At 34.2% G+C, this 12264-nt stretch overlaps 1 protein-coding gene across 1 annotated transcript in view; it reads left to right on the top strand.

Moving 5' to 3' along the window:
- LOC147915741 (protein eyes shut homolog) overlaps positions 1-12264 on the top strand; it is a 150850-nt gene that overhangs the window by 18805 nt on the left and 119781 nt on the right. The window lies entirely within an intron of this gene.

The following is a 12264-nucleotide window of genomic DNA, read 5'->3' as shown; positions in this document are numbered from 1 at the left end:
AATTTTATAACCAAAGTATTAAACTCATGTAGATTAAATACTAATAATAAAAATGTCAGCTACTATTTATTATTTACTATATGCTGGGCATTATGATGACCATATTTTATGCATTATTTTCATGTAATCCTCAAAACAATGCTGTATAATAACTGCCATTATACTTCCTTTTACATTTATTAGAGAAAAGGAACCACAGCTTCTCAGAACCATGGCTAGTTAGTGGTAGAAAGGAGGCTTTTAAAGATTAATGATATTAGCAGATTTTTCTCCATAATGCTCAGTTGGAGATAGCATTTGAGTCACTGGCATAGACCCTTCTGTTGCCTGTGACTAGTCTTTTAAAGCAGATATTTTCAAAGGAAGATGATATCACCACAAGACTTCTAGAAACACCTATTTCCTGAGAAAGTGTTATTTTATATACAATCTCCAATATGCACAATTTTAAATACTATAAGTAAATTTTTTAATGCTGCGGAAGAAGCTTGTGCATTTTTCCTTGATACGATCTTAAGTCACAGTGCAATCTGGAAATTTCTAAACTTAGGCTAAAGCTATGAATTTAAAATCTTTGGAAATTTACTTACATCATTTCCTCAACAGATGCTTGGCAGAAGAGATGGCTAAGTATAGCTGAGAAAGAAAGTTCTTTGAGGATAGTGAGAGATTTGTTGAGGTTTGAATTCCTCAGGCTTATTTCAACTAATTTTTTCCTTCTTCTTATGCTATGGTATTCAAAAGTGTTAATGGTAAAGTGCTCTTCCCTTGAGAAATACAATGCCAATATTTTAAAGAAATAAAAAATAAATAAAAAGAAGAATGATTTTAAAAGGAAAATAATATTTTAATTTCCCAGGAAGTTCATGTGACTCTGATAAATTTGAAAAGGTATACACTGTTTTCCTACTTTGATCTTTTATCCTATAATATTTAATAACAAGGTACACAGGGATATTATGTCCTTGAAAAATTCAATGGAGAATAAATTTATATCTATTTACATTTACCAAATTGGAAATATTTTAATATTTTAGGAAGAATTAAAATACGTAACTGAAAGAATTCCACTGAAATAAAAATGTTTTCTTAGACTTTCTATGTCTAAACTACCTAACATATAGGTAGTTTTTTTATACAATTTTTTTTGTACTATTTTTATACAATTTACTTGAGAGATCAAAAGATTGGTAGTACCCTACTGCTTGCAATTATAATGCTTAATGGAGTTCATGGACTCGTAGAATTTAAAGTATAATATTAAGGTTGCCAGATTTAGCAAATAAAATTAAAAAAGTCTAGTTAAATTTGAATTTCAGATAAACAATGAATTTTCTTATATTGAATGGGATTATTTATTTTGAAAAAAAAATCTGAAATTCAAATCTAATGGTGTGTTACATATATTATCTGGCACCCTAGAAGGAAATTTGAATTTTGATTTTGTTTCTCTTTGCTTCAGAGAAAAATAAATTAGATCAAAGAAGTAAAGAAGGGTATCCAAGATCATTCAGATAATTTTGTTTCTCTAAATACGGCACAGAAATATTAAACATTAAATATATTAAAATACTAAAATATTCCTGATGCCAAGTCACATAGAATCCTAGAGTTTTAACAACTGTGAGGGACATTAAAGATGTGCTTCAGGGATCTGGATGAGGCATTTTTGTGGGGAAGAATAGAGTTTTGGTTTTGGTTTGTTTTTCTTGAAATCACAGAGAACTGAATTGCTCCTTCAGAAATCCCCCTCTCCACTGTCCCCTAGTGCTTGCTCTACATTGCAGTCATAAGTATATGGATGTGTATGTTTTTCTCTTGCTCCTTTCTTTGCCCTAATTAACGCAAGGCATCCAACTGTTTAAGGGGAGACTGGAATACAGGAGAGTCGTGAAGAGGAAGGAGACTATATTCAGCTTCTGCCATGTAGAGTTATGCATCAGAAAAATAATTAACCTTAAAAACCTGGAAATCATGCTGTAAATCAATCCCGAAGGACTCAGTCAGAGATTTCTCCCTTAGTGCACAGAATATTCCTAAACTAAATCTGTCAGCTAGCCCAACTTGGTGGTAACAATAGGGAAGGACCTAGATAAGAAGTAGAAAACCTTCCTTATTTTTGCCCAAGGGAGCATGAGAAGGAGGCTTTGGAAAGAGAGAAAAGAAAAAATAAGTCAGACGTGTCAATTTCCCTCTTCTTAGCTTTGGCTCTGCGGGAGAAGAGAGTGGTTCATTAAACAAGGGAGGAAGCACAAGAGGAGAGGGGCTGCCTTGCCAAGACCCTCTTTAAGGTTCTGGAAACAGAGCACTTCTTGGCTGATGTCACAGGAAGACTCACTGGTTTAATTTTAGTGATCTACCCTTAGTTCCTCTCTGGTGCAACTCCAACAGAACAGTCACTGAGATTCTGGCTGGAGACTAGGAAGAGAGGAGTGGACAGGCAGGGGGGTTCCCATAGTGTTGGTGATGTGACTTGTTTATTTTCAAGAGTAACATTTACATTATAGTTAACCATCCCCCCTCACTTTTAGATGTTGTAAATATATTTCTCAATCTATTAACTTTGCACATGGTACCTTTCACTGAAAAATAATCCATTATCAAATCCATCAATTGTTAATATAGTTTTTGTAGCATGTTTTAATTCTATGTAGACAATTATCCCCACACTTTATTATTCTTTTATAATCCTAACTCACCTATTTGTGGCTCTTTATACCTCACTACATATTTTAGAATAATTTTATTGAGTTTCACAAAATATGCAATTTTGTGTTACATTAATAGAAAATTTGGAGAGAACAGACATCTTCCTGTTAATTCATGGCATCTGGTGAAGTGGAATATTTCTTCATTTATTCAGATTTATTATGTTCTTTATTATAGTTTTCCTCATGAGGGTCTTCTATGTGTATATGCATATGTGTATTTAAACATGTCCTGTGTACCAGATAGTTTTTGTTACTCTAGTGAATAACTTATTTCTGATTGGTTAGTACTGTGTAAGGAAATGACATTGAGTTGTGTATTAATCTTGTATCACGCAACTTTGTTGAACTCTTATATTAATTTAATATTTTATCTGTTCACTCTGTGCATTTTCTTGATAGATAATCCAATTTCTCTACTAACAATTATAATACTGTCTCTCCTTACAATCTTATATCTTGCTATATAAACAAAGCAAAGATGTCTCCGTGTATTGGTGTCTAGTTTGTTTATTTCTTTACTGCAGGCTGAGACCTGTTAGCTCAAAACCCTGCTGGTACCAAACTAAAATTTTTACATATGCAATTATTTTTAAAATAGCCCAAACAAGCAGAATTTTAGCCATTTAGAGCATGCCTGCTCAGCATAACCTGTGAAACTGTACCCAGCATCTGCTGGTGAGTAAAGAGAGAGCCTTGTGATAAAACTCTCAGTCACCACTGCCTTCAGAGCTCCCAGACCCAGAGATTCACTGCGGTGCGGCACTGCTGAGCGACATCCCTCACAAAGGCAGGCGTCCCCTCCCGCTCCTCTCTTCCCTAGTTCCTGTGTCCTCCTCTTGTGGAGGGTGACCCTCCTTCCTAAGTCTCCGGCTGGTCTCAGGCTGTGATGGGCTTGCCTTCTCAGGCAACTCTGTCCAGCAGCATCCTATAAAGTCTGTTGTGTTTCCCTATCTCTTACGGTCATCTTTTTCTTCAATTAGTCCCCAAATTTCTCAAAGCCTACATATCTCTTATTTTCTTTTAATTTTTTTTTTCCTTATTGAATTGACCAAGACCTCCAGAACAGTAATAAATAGCTGTGGTAATAGTGTGAATTTTAACCATGTTTCTGATATTAAAGAGAATTAATCTAAAGTTTCCATTTTTGGATGGAATATTTGCATTAACCAAAATATTTTTCCATACTTTCATTTTCAACTCTTCTGAATGAATTTGTTCCTAGTAAATGGTATATATGATATCTGGTATTATAGGTTCTTTTACTTTCAACTGCTGGCATTATTGTCATAGTATTTATTGTGGGTCTTAATTCTCTTTTTTTCAACTTAAGTTCAGTCAGTTTTCTTTTTCTTTTTGCTTTTGTATAATATACACATATATAATATATATTATATACATTATAATATAATAATGAGCTAGGACAATTATTTAATTTAAATCTATCATCCATTTTGCCTAGAATAGTACAAGTAATTTTTAAATTGTTTTGCTATTTCTCTATCCTGTTACATTTTTCTTTCTCATAATTGTATGATTTTCTTTTGATATTGGAAACATTTCCTCTAGCTTGTCTCTAAAATATTGATTTTTTTGTAACGTTAATCATGTTCTTTCTGACTCTGATGCAAATTCAATTCTAATTTTATTTGTCCATGAATTCTAACTTACATCATCCTTCTTTTCCATTTCATTCTGCTTTTTTGTCTCAGTTTTTTTTTCTAATGATGCTTTCCTCTTTCCATTTCACAGTCGTCATGTGTTCTTGAATATGACAAGAGGTTTGTCTTATTCACACAGGACATTACTTTCTCAGTTAAATGTTTCCTTTCAGTGATCAAGGCAATAGTGCTTTTCTCTCTTTTTGCAGCACTTACTCATAAATTATTGCTGTTTTTTCTTCAACATTACTTAAAGAAGTGGAATCTACCCCGTTTAGGAATTTCTAGTGACCAGGTCCAGTGATTGCTTTAGCCATGCTCTCCCTTCACTTGGGTGGTGGCCAAATAAATTTCTCAGCCCCACACCTGGAACACAAGTTAAGCTCCCAACCTCATCAATGGTTTTTGTTAGACGTCCACAGGGGAGCCTGGGGTTGATTTTGCCCCTTTCACCAGTTGATCTAACTTTCATACTCTGAACCTAAAGAGTACATGAAAAACAAAAGTTCCAAACTATACTCCTATGTATTCACTTAAAGTTTTTTAAGGATTTGCTGTTTCTAAATAAATGTAACGAGACTGGAGAGAGGAAGGGGTTGAGTAGAGAGAGAGCTCCAATCTTTTAAAAGGCAACATGGAAGAATAGACTTGGGCTGCCTAGTTTGAAGGGAAAAATTGGAAAATGGATGAAGTAAGTTCCGATCCTCTTTTAGATGATATAAAGACAAATTATGTTTATCCTTGTTACATTAACCTTGTTATTGGTAGAAATTCAGCTTTGGGACTTAATTGTGCTACAAATTTTAGTTTTATTTTCAATTTTCACAGATATATTCAACAGAGTTTGGAAGATATTTTAACATTCATTACAACTCAGACATCCTTCAAGCCAGACAACATAATTTACTACTTAATAGTACATAAAATTTAACTACTGAATAAATAATACAGTCAAGAAAACATTAAAAATATTTACCCTGTGTGGCTGTTCTTCTAATCCAAAAAGCTGTATCAAAACTCTTCTTGGCTTCATATCTCCCATGGCTTGCATGTTCCTGGTTGTATGTCTGAAATTTCAATTACAGTGCACGCAAGTGTGCACTTTTGAATGATCTCTGCATTAAATGAGAGCTAGGTTATTGTGTAAGATTATGCTGCATGACAATTTATGTCTATTTATGGAAATTTATGGACTATTATAGACAATTTATGTCCATAAATGGAAATGCAATAGACTAGAAACAAGTTGAAAATATAACTGAAATTTGAAAAAAGAAAAGTTGATTTTTCTCTAAGATAAAGATGAAAGAACCAAATCACATGGTTACATGGAATCAAAGTTTTTAAAAGCATACATTGTACATTTAGGAGGTAATTTGAATTCTATCCCAAATGTTTCAGACTGAGTGGTCCTTTACATTATTTTTTGTATTTTTAATTCAGGGTGATTTTACTGACAAATATTTTAAGGAAGCAAACTATGTTTTTTCTTTTTATAAATATTTCCCCCAATATTTGATCAACTATTGGATTTCATATGCATATACAAAATATTTTATGCACAAATTAATTCATTTTCCCCTTTATTGAACAAATATTGATCAGGTACCTTCTGTGTGTAGGCACTATACTAGATACTTGGAAACATCAGTGAATAAACAGGCAAATATCTCTGCTCTCATAGAGATTACATTCTAGTGGATAGAGATAGAAATAATAACTAAAAATGAAGAAAATTAACAATTTTATATTAATGGTAAGTGAATAAAAATAGTGGAGTAGCATGAGAAGATCAGCAAATGCTGAGTGACGGAGTGTACCAATGTTATACAAAGTGGTCAGGATTGAGACATCACTGAGAAGGTGATATTTGAACAGAGTTGAAAGATGTAAGGCAATTAACCATGGCAGGTGTTTGGGGAAGAAAGTTCTAGCCAACAAACAGCTGGTGCAGTACCCCTAAGATAGGAGCGTGTCTGGGTGCAATCAGAAGTATGGGCGTGCTAGGAGATGAAGTCAGACAAATGCATAAGAGTCAGATCCTCCGAGGCCGTCTGAAGGACTTGCATCTTGACCCTGAATGGGGAGGCACTGGAGAGTTTTGAGAAGAGGAGTGGCGTGTATGACATGTTTGAAAGGATCATTCTGGCTGCTAAGAGTAAAACATAGCACGTCTGAGGACAATGGGAGAAGCAGGGAAGCCGATGATAAGTCTGCAGTAACCCAGATGAGAAAAAAAATCATGAAAGAAGAAAGAATATTGTTTTGAATATTTACAAATCAAGAGACAAAGCTTAATTATTGAGTCATAGGATAGAAATTTTTGGCAAAATTAACTGCAACTATAATGAGATTAGAAAGTGTGCATGTGTTAAAAATATGACATAGTGACAACACATTAAGAATCATAAAAATGTGTGTATTTAAAAATGTAAGCCAGACAACTCACAATTCAAAATATCCATTTTGAGATCATAAATAGTTTTAAATTTAGTGAGAAATTCCATTAAATTATAAACATAAAGCTGCTGCAAAATTGAAGTATCCTGGTTTAAAATTAAAATACAGCAATGAAGGGCGACTTCAATAGTTGACTAATGCAGAAGTTGCTTTTATGTGGTAATAGAGAAATACACAATTCAAAGAGAAAAGATATTATAAATGTAATTTTAATACTACTACTTCCATCCTTATTCATCCAAAGAATTTTTAACTTTTATTTTTTAAAGTAGCATACAGTAAAATTGATCTTGTGTGTGTTAGCACTTCTATGAATTTTAATACACATATAGATTTGTATAATCACTGTTACAATTAGGACACAGAACAGTTCCATCCCCCTGAAAACTCTCTCATGCTATCCCTCTGTAGTCACACTCCCCCCAAACCCTGGCAACCAGTGATGAGTTCTTTGTCATTATAGTTTTTCTTTTCGAGAATATCATATAAAAGAATCATAGATTACATAAGCTATGACACTGGGTTCTTTCACTCAGTGTAGTATCTTTGAGATCCAGCCAAGTATTGCATGTGCTCGTAGTTCATTCCTTTTTACTGCTGAGCAGTATCTAATCATGTAGATGTACCAAAGTTTGTTTCTGTATCTGCTCATTTAAGGACATTTGTGTTATCTCCGTTTTTGATGATTATCGATAAAGCTGTAAGCATTCATGTACAGGATTTATGATTCCTTCTCCAGGGTAACAAGATTTCATTCTCCATGGTAAATACCAAAGTTAGCCTTGCTAGGTCACATGGTAAGTGTATGTTTAATCTTATAAGAAACCACCAGACTGTTTTCCAGAGTGGCTGTGCTGTAGTCCCACTTCACACCAGCAGTGTATAAGAGTGCTTGTTACTTGGCACTTTCACTGACATTGGTGTTGTTTTCTTTATTTTTTTTTTTCTTTTAGTTAATCTAATAAGAGTGTAGCAGTAGCTCATTGTAGTACAAGATATTTTTTAAATCAATTTAAAGTTTATTCAGCACCTTTGAAACATGAGAAGGTGTAGTGAGTTCGAGGATTTTAGGGCTGATCGAGGAAAAAAACATAAACTTTAGGTGATAGTAGCCCACAGCAAGCTTTATTTGGGTTGGATTAGTATTACAATGAGAAGAACCTCACATCAGGAGAAGTTTCAGAGACTGGAGCTCATAGTCACCACCCAGAAGGCAAAAAGGGGAAAGGAAGTCCCAAGGGAGAGGGGAACTGGGGAGGGGGTTTGTGTGTCTAGGTGATGTCACTCAGCAGCACAGCTGGGGTCTCCAGATCAGAGAGCTCCTAAGAGTAGCCATTCAGGGCCTTTTATAGTCCCCAGGGTATGTCTTATCTACAGCCAACAAATGTTTTACTATGTGTATAATGAGAGTAGGCTCTCACTTGCTAAAAGTAATGCTGATTGGGGCTATATGTAAAGCTATTGGACGTGTAAAAATTTGAGTTTGGCACTGGTGGGCTTTTGAGCTAATGGTCCCAGCTTGCTGTGAAGAAGTAAACAATATAGGGGCCCATACCCAGTGTTGTCTGGCTGCTTTATGTGACAGAAGGAAGTAGAGCAGTAGAGGACACTTGATCCAATCAATCGTATGAATCACGTAATACACTTTCTGCAGAACATCGTAACATTTTACCAATATTTCAAGAAACTAAACTCAGAAGATAAAATAAAAATACATTTTTTGGTAACTTCTATCCTAATGTTTGATATAGAAACAAAATTTGACCTTCATATGTGAAAACAATATTATTGATTGGTTAGTAAACTTTTTCTTATCTAGAAGTAGAGAAGGGAGTTTGCTAAGAAATCCATATATTACAAGTCTTTAGAAGGAATACACTGTGTTAATGGAATAGTTTGTCAATTAAATGGTATAGTTAAGGCCGTGGAAGTCTGTATATGTGTGTGTGTGTGTGTGTGCAGCTAATTGATACATATTACAAATTAATATGACAACTATTGTGTCATTTGTAGTAACTTATTAATCTACTCAGACCAAAATTTCGTTAGATATCAACAGAACAAATTTTTGTGTATTTGATTGAGGAAGTGGCCAAGGGAAGATCTGGATACACTGGACCCAGCTTCTGGCTCTGAGTCAGCATGACTCTGAGGAAAGAGAACTGATATTTATTTGCTCTCCTTCTTCCTGTTATTAAGACTATAATTAATTCCAGCTGGCCTGGTGACAATGTACAAGTTTACAGACCTGATGAGATGAGCCAAACAGTGTCACGATTGTGGAGAGTTTTTCTTTCTTTATGTACCATATAGACCCCAACCACAGAAAAAAAATAATCAAGATGGAAGACCTAGAGGACTTTAATATCTTTGTGGATGCAATGACATGAGACACAGTTTCATTCTACATTTTTTTAAAATGTAAATATTTGTCTTATGGCAAGTATAAATTTATATTTTGTATATAAAAGGAACTTTGTCTTTCTCTTCAGGAATTTCTTAAGTTAGATGTAAATTAAGAAAGAGGTGATTATCTCTAGGGAGCTAAAACTTGATGAGAATAAAGTTTAGCAAATGTCATAACCCATGGATATTTTCTTCTCTCTTTCTTTCCTAATTCCTTTTTTTCTCCTAGGTAATATATGAACATGAGAGAAATATATATATACACACATATATATATATGCCCATGAGAAAAAGTATGGAACAAGAAGGAAAGAAGGTATTATAGGAATAACTCTTGAAATTTGGACCATCACTAAGGAAGAATTTAAGAATTAGCCATAATACAGTGACCACTCCCCAGGAATAAGAAATTAATTTATTATACTGTTGTTACCTCATAACTGTAAGGATATTTTCAACTATTTTAGTTTATTTGAATATTTTCTAGCTTTTTTTAAAAATTAAGCTCTATCTGTATAGATGTTTGAGATCTTTGGGAGAGTATGATATGAGAGTCTTTTGTTCATGGAATTATTTATTTGTTATTATTTGTTTGTTACTCATTTATTTTTGGCAGTTTTGGAGGTTGAAATATTTATTAAACATCCAATGTGTCAGGCACTTCTTGCCATATGACCTTAGATAAAAAACTGTATAAGAATATTTCATTTTATTCTTTCTATTCATTAAATTGGAAGATTTTAAATACCTCATCATATTTACTACATATAATCCTTATTATATTAATAATATTCATACCCTTATTATTGATGCCAAAATCTACTATAGTTGGTTCTTCTTTTTGTGTGCAGAAGATCAGCCCTGAGCTAACATCTGCCATTTCTCCTCTTTTTGCTGAGGAAGACTGGCCCTGGGCTAACATCCGTGCCCATCTTCCTCCACTTTATATGGGACGCCACCACAGCATAGCTTGACAAGCAGTGCGTCGGTGTACGCCTGGGATCCGACCCAGCAAACCCAGGGCCGCCGCAGTGGAGCTCGAGCACTTAACTGCTTGTGCCATGGGGCCAGCCCTATAGTTGGTGCTTTAGTCATTTTGTTTCGCATTTAAATTATTAATGTCTCTAAGTTCAACCTGCTTACCTATGCAAAATAATGTACAAATAATGAGAGTAGTTATTCTGAATTAATATCACTGGCATGTAAAACATCACTAGAAACATCAACTGTTTCATCTTTTCTAATAAGTGAAAATATTAATTGAATATCTCCCATCTCTGTGACATATACACTCAGCACATCTTCTCTCTCACTCTTTCAGATACTGTAACACATGGCTTTTCAAACCAATAGGTGTGCCCTTTCTCAATTAATGGTAGCAAAGTTCACGTAGCAGGAGTCATTTTAGCAGCTCTTGAAAACTGTGTATATAATTCTATCATAGCAGAAAGTGTTTCTCTCTGATTTTCTTAAATTAAAGAAAATATGAGAGCAATTTTTGAGAATTAGTTCTCTCAAACATCAACCCTATTAAAATTCTATACTTTTTAAAAAATTTTTTTTGTCATACAATTTTGCATGTACATTTTTCTCATCACAGAGAGGTGACAGAAAATCTATCATCGCAATTTGAATTTATACACATATTTAAACAAATATGAGAAACTTCACATTTTTAGATGCTATTTAGGTTAAAAATAGCCCTGGCAATGATTTTTAACTTGAAATTATGCAATATCTCCTCAGTGCCTGGCAAAATACAATATTTCCAGTGGGCAATAAAAAAATAATATTTTTTGTCTACCCAAACTAGTTTTAAGAATCCTATAAGATAAATGCACATGTGCTTTGTGGACAAATATAAAAATGTTATTTATATTGGGTATACTCTAAATTCCAAACTTCTAATGTATCCCATGTGCTTGATTGGATTATGCAAATCCTGACTTTAGCAACAGAAACTTCATTTCTGAGCAGTTCTATTAACAAAACTACGTGATGTTTCTTCAGCTTCGAAGTTATAAATGGAATTGGAAAATTATTCAAAAAGTTCTGGAACCATTTGTGAGGATGTCTTATTCACATCAGCATCAATTATACTGTTTCTAGGAATTTTTACCTTTTCACCTTCATTTGAGAGCCAGGATTCCCATGGATTATTCTCTGAGATTAGGCTGGGGACCAAGTAGGAGGCAGGTGTAGAAGGGTAGAGGTGGAGGTAAAATGAGAAACGAGACTGAAAAGATGAACCCATGATTTCTGCTATCGAGCAAGTCACAGGTTGGTGGAGAAAGAAGACAAAATTGTGTAGAAAGAAATTACAATGGAAGATGTGAAGTGGGATAATAGAGAAGTTCATGGGTACTATAACAAGCATTCCTTAAAGTACTTTTTGCATGATCAGATTTGAATTTTATAATGATAATTAACAAGAGTAGAGGAGAATTTGGGGTTTTGGAGGTTGCAATAACCCTAGTTATCATAATCCAAAGATGCAGGTCTGAATTAAATGTTGCCCATGGGAAAGAGACAATGATACAGATACATATTAGGAATCATCATGATTTTCTGTGTCGTTGGTTATGTGAGGTGAGGCATGCAGGAGAGAGAAAAAGCAGGATTGCAACTACATTCCTCACTGAGATGAGTAGGGAGATAGCACAGCTTTGAGGGTAGAGTGAAATGGTGGGCTAACTTTGTATTTGCTAAGCTTGAGATCCTGTGGGCCATCCATGCAGATGAGTTGACTTATGTTTGAAGATTTTCCCCCAAACTCGTGCAAGTCTAGTTAGGGTTAGAAATACGTAAGCATGGTTAATTTTGCTTTGGAGGTGAAAATGTTAACTTTCTAGAATAACTTTCAGCTTGGTTCACTGATATTGTAGCATCCTGGAGTAAGCATGAATTTGTTTTTATTTGTCAGAACGTGATCTTATGCCAGGATAACCAAATAAAAAGAAATAGCAGTGACTTAGAACAAGAAAGATTTATTTCTCACTCATACTTGTGCAACTGCGAGTTTAGCTGAC

This window comes from Ceratotherium simum, chromosome 13 (assembly GCF_057802395.1).
Source record: "Ceratotherium simum simum isolate JZ-2026a chromosome 13, ASM5780239v1, whole genome shotgun sequence".
Lineage (NCBI taxonomy): Eukaryota > Metazoa > Chordata > Mammalia > Perissodactyla > Rhinocerotidae > Ceratotherium > Ceratotherium simum.
The sequence above is the reverse complement of the archived record's forward strand: the minus strand, read 5'-3'. Positions and strand labels throughout refer to the sequence as shown.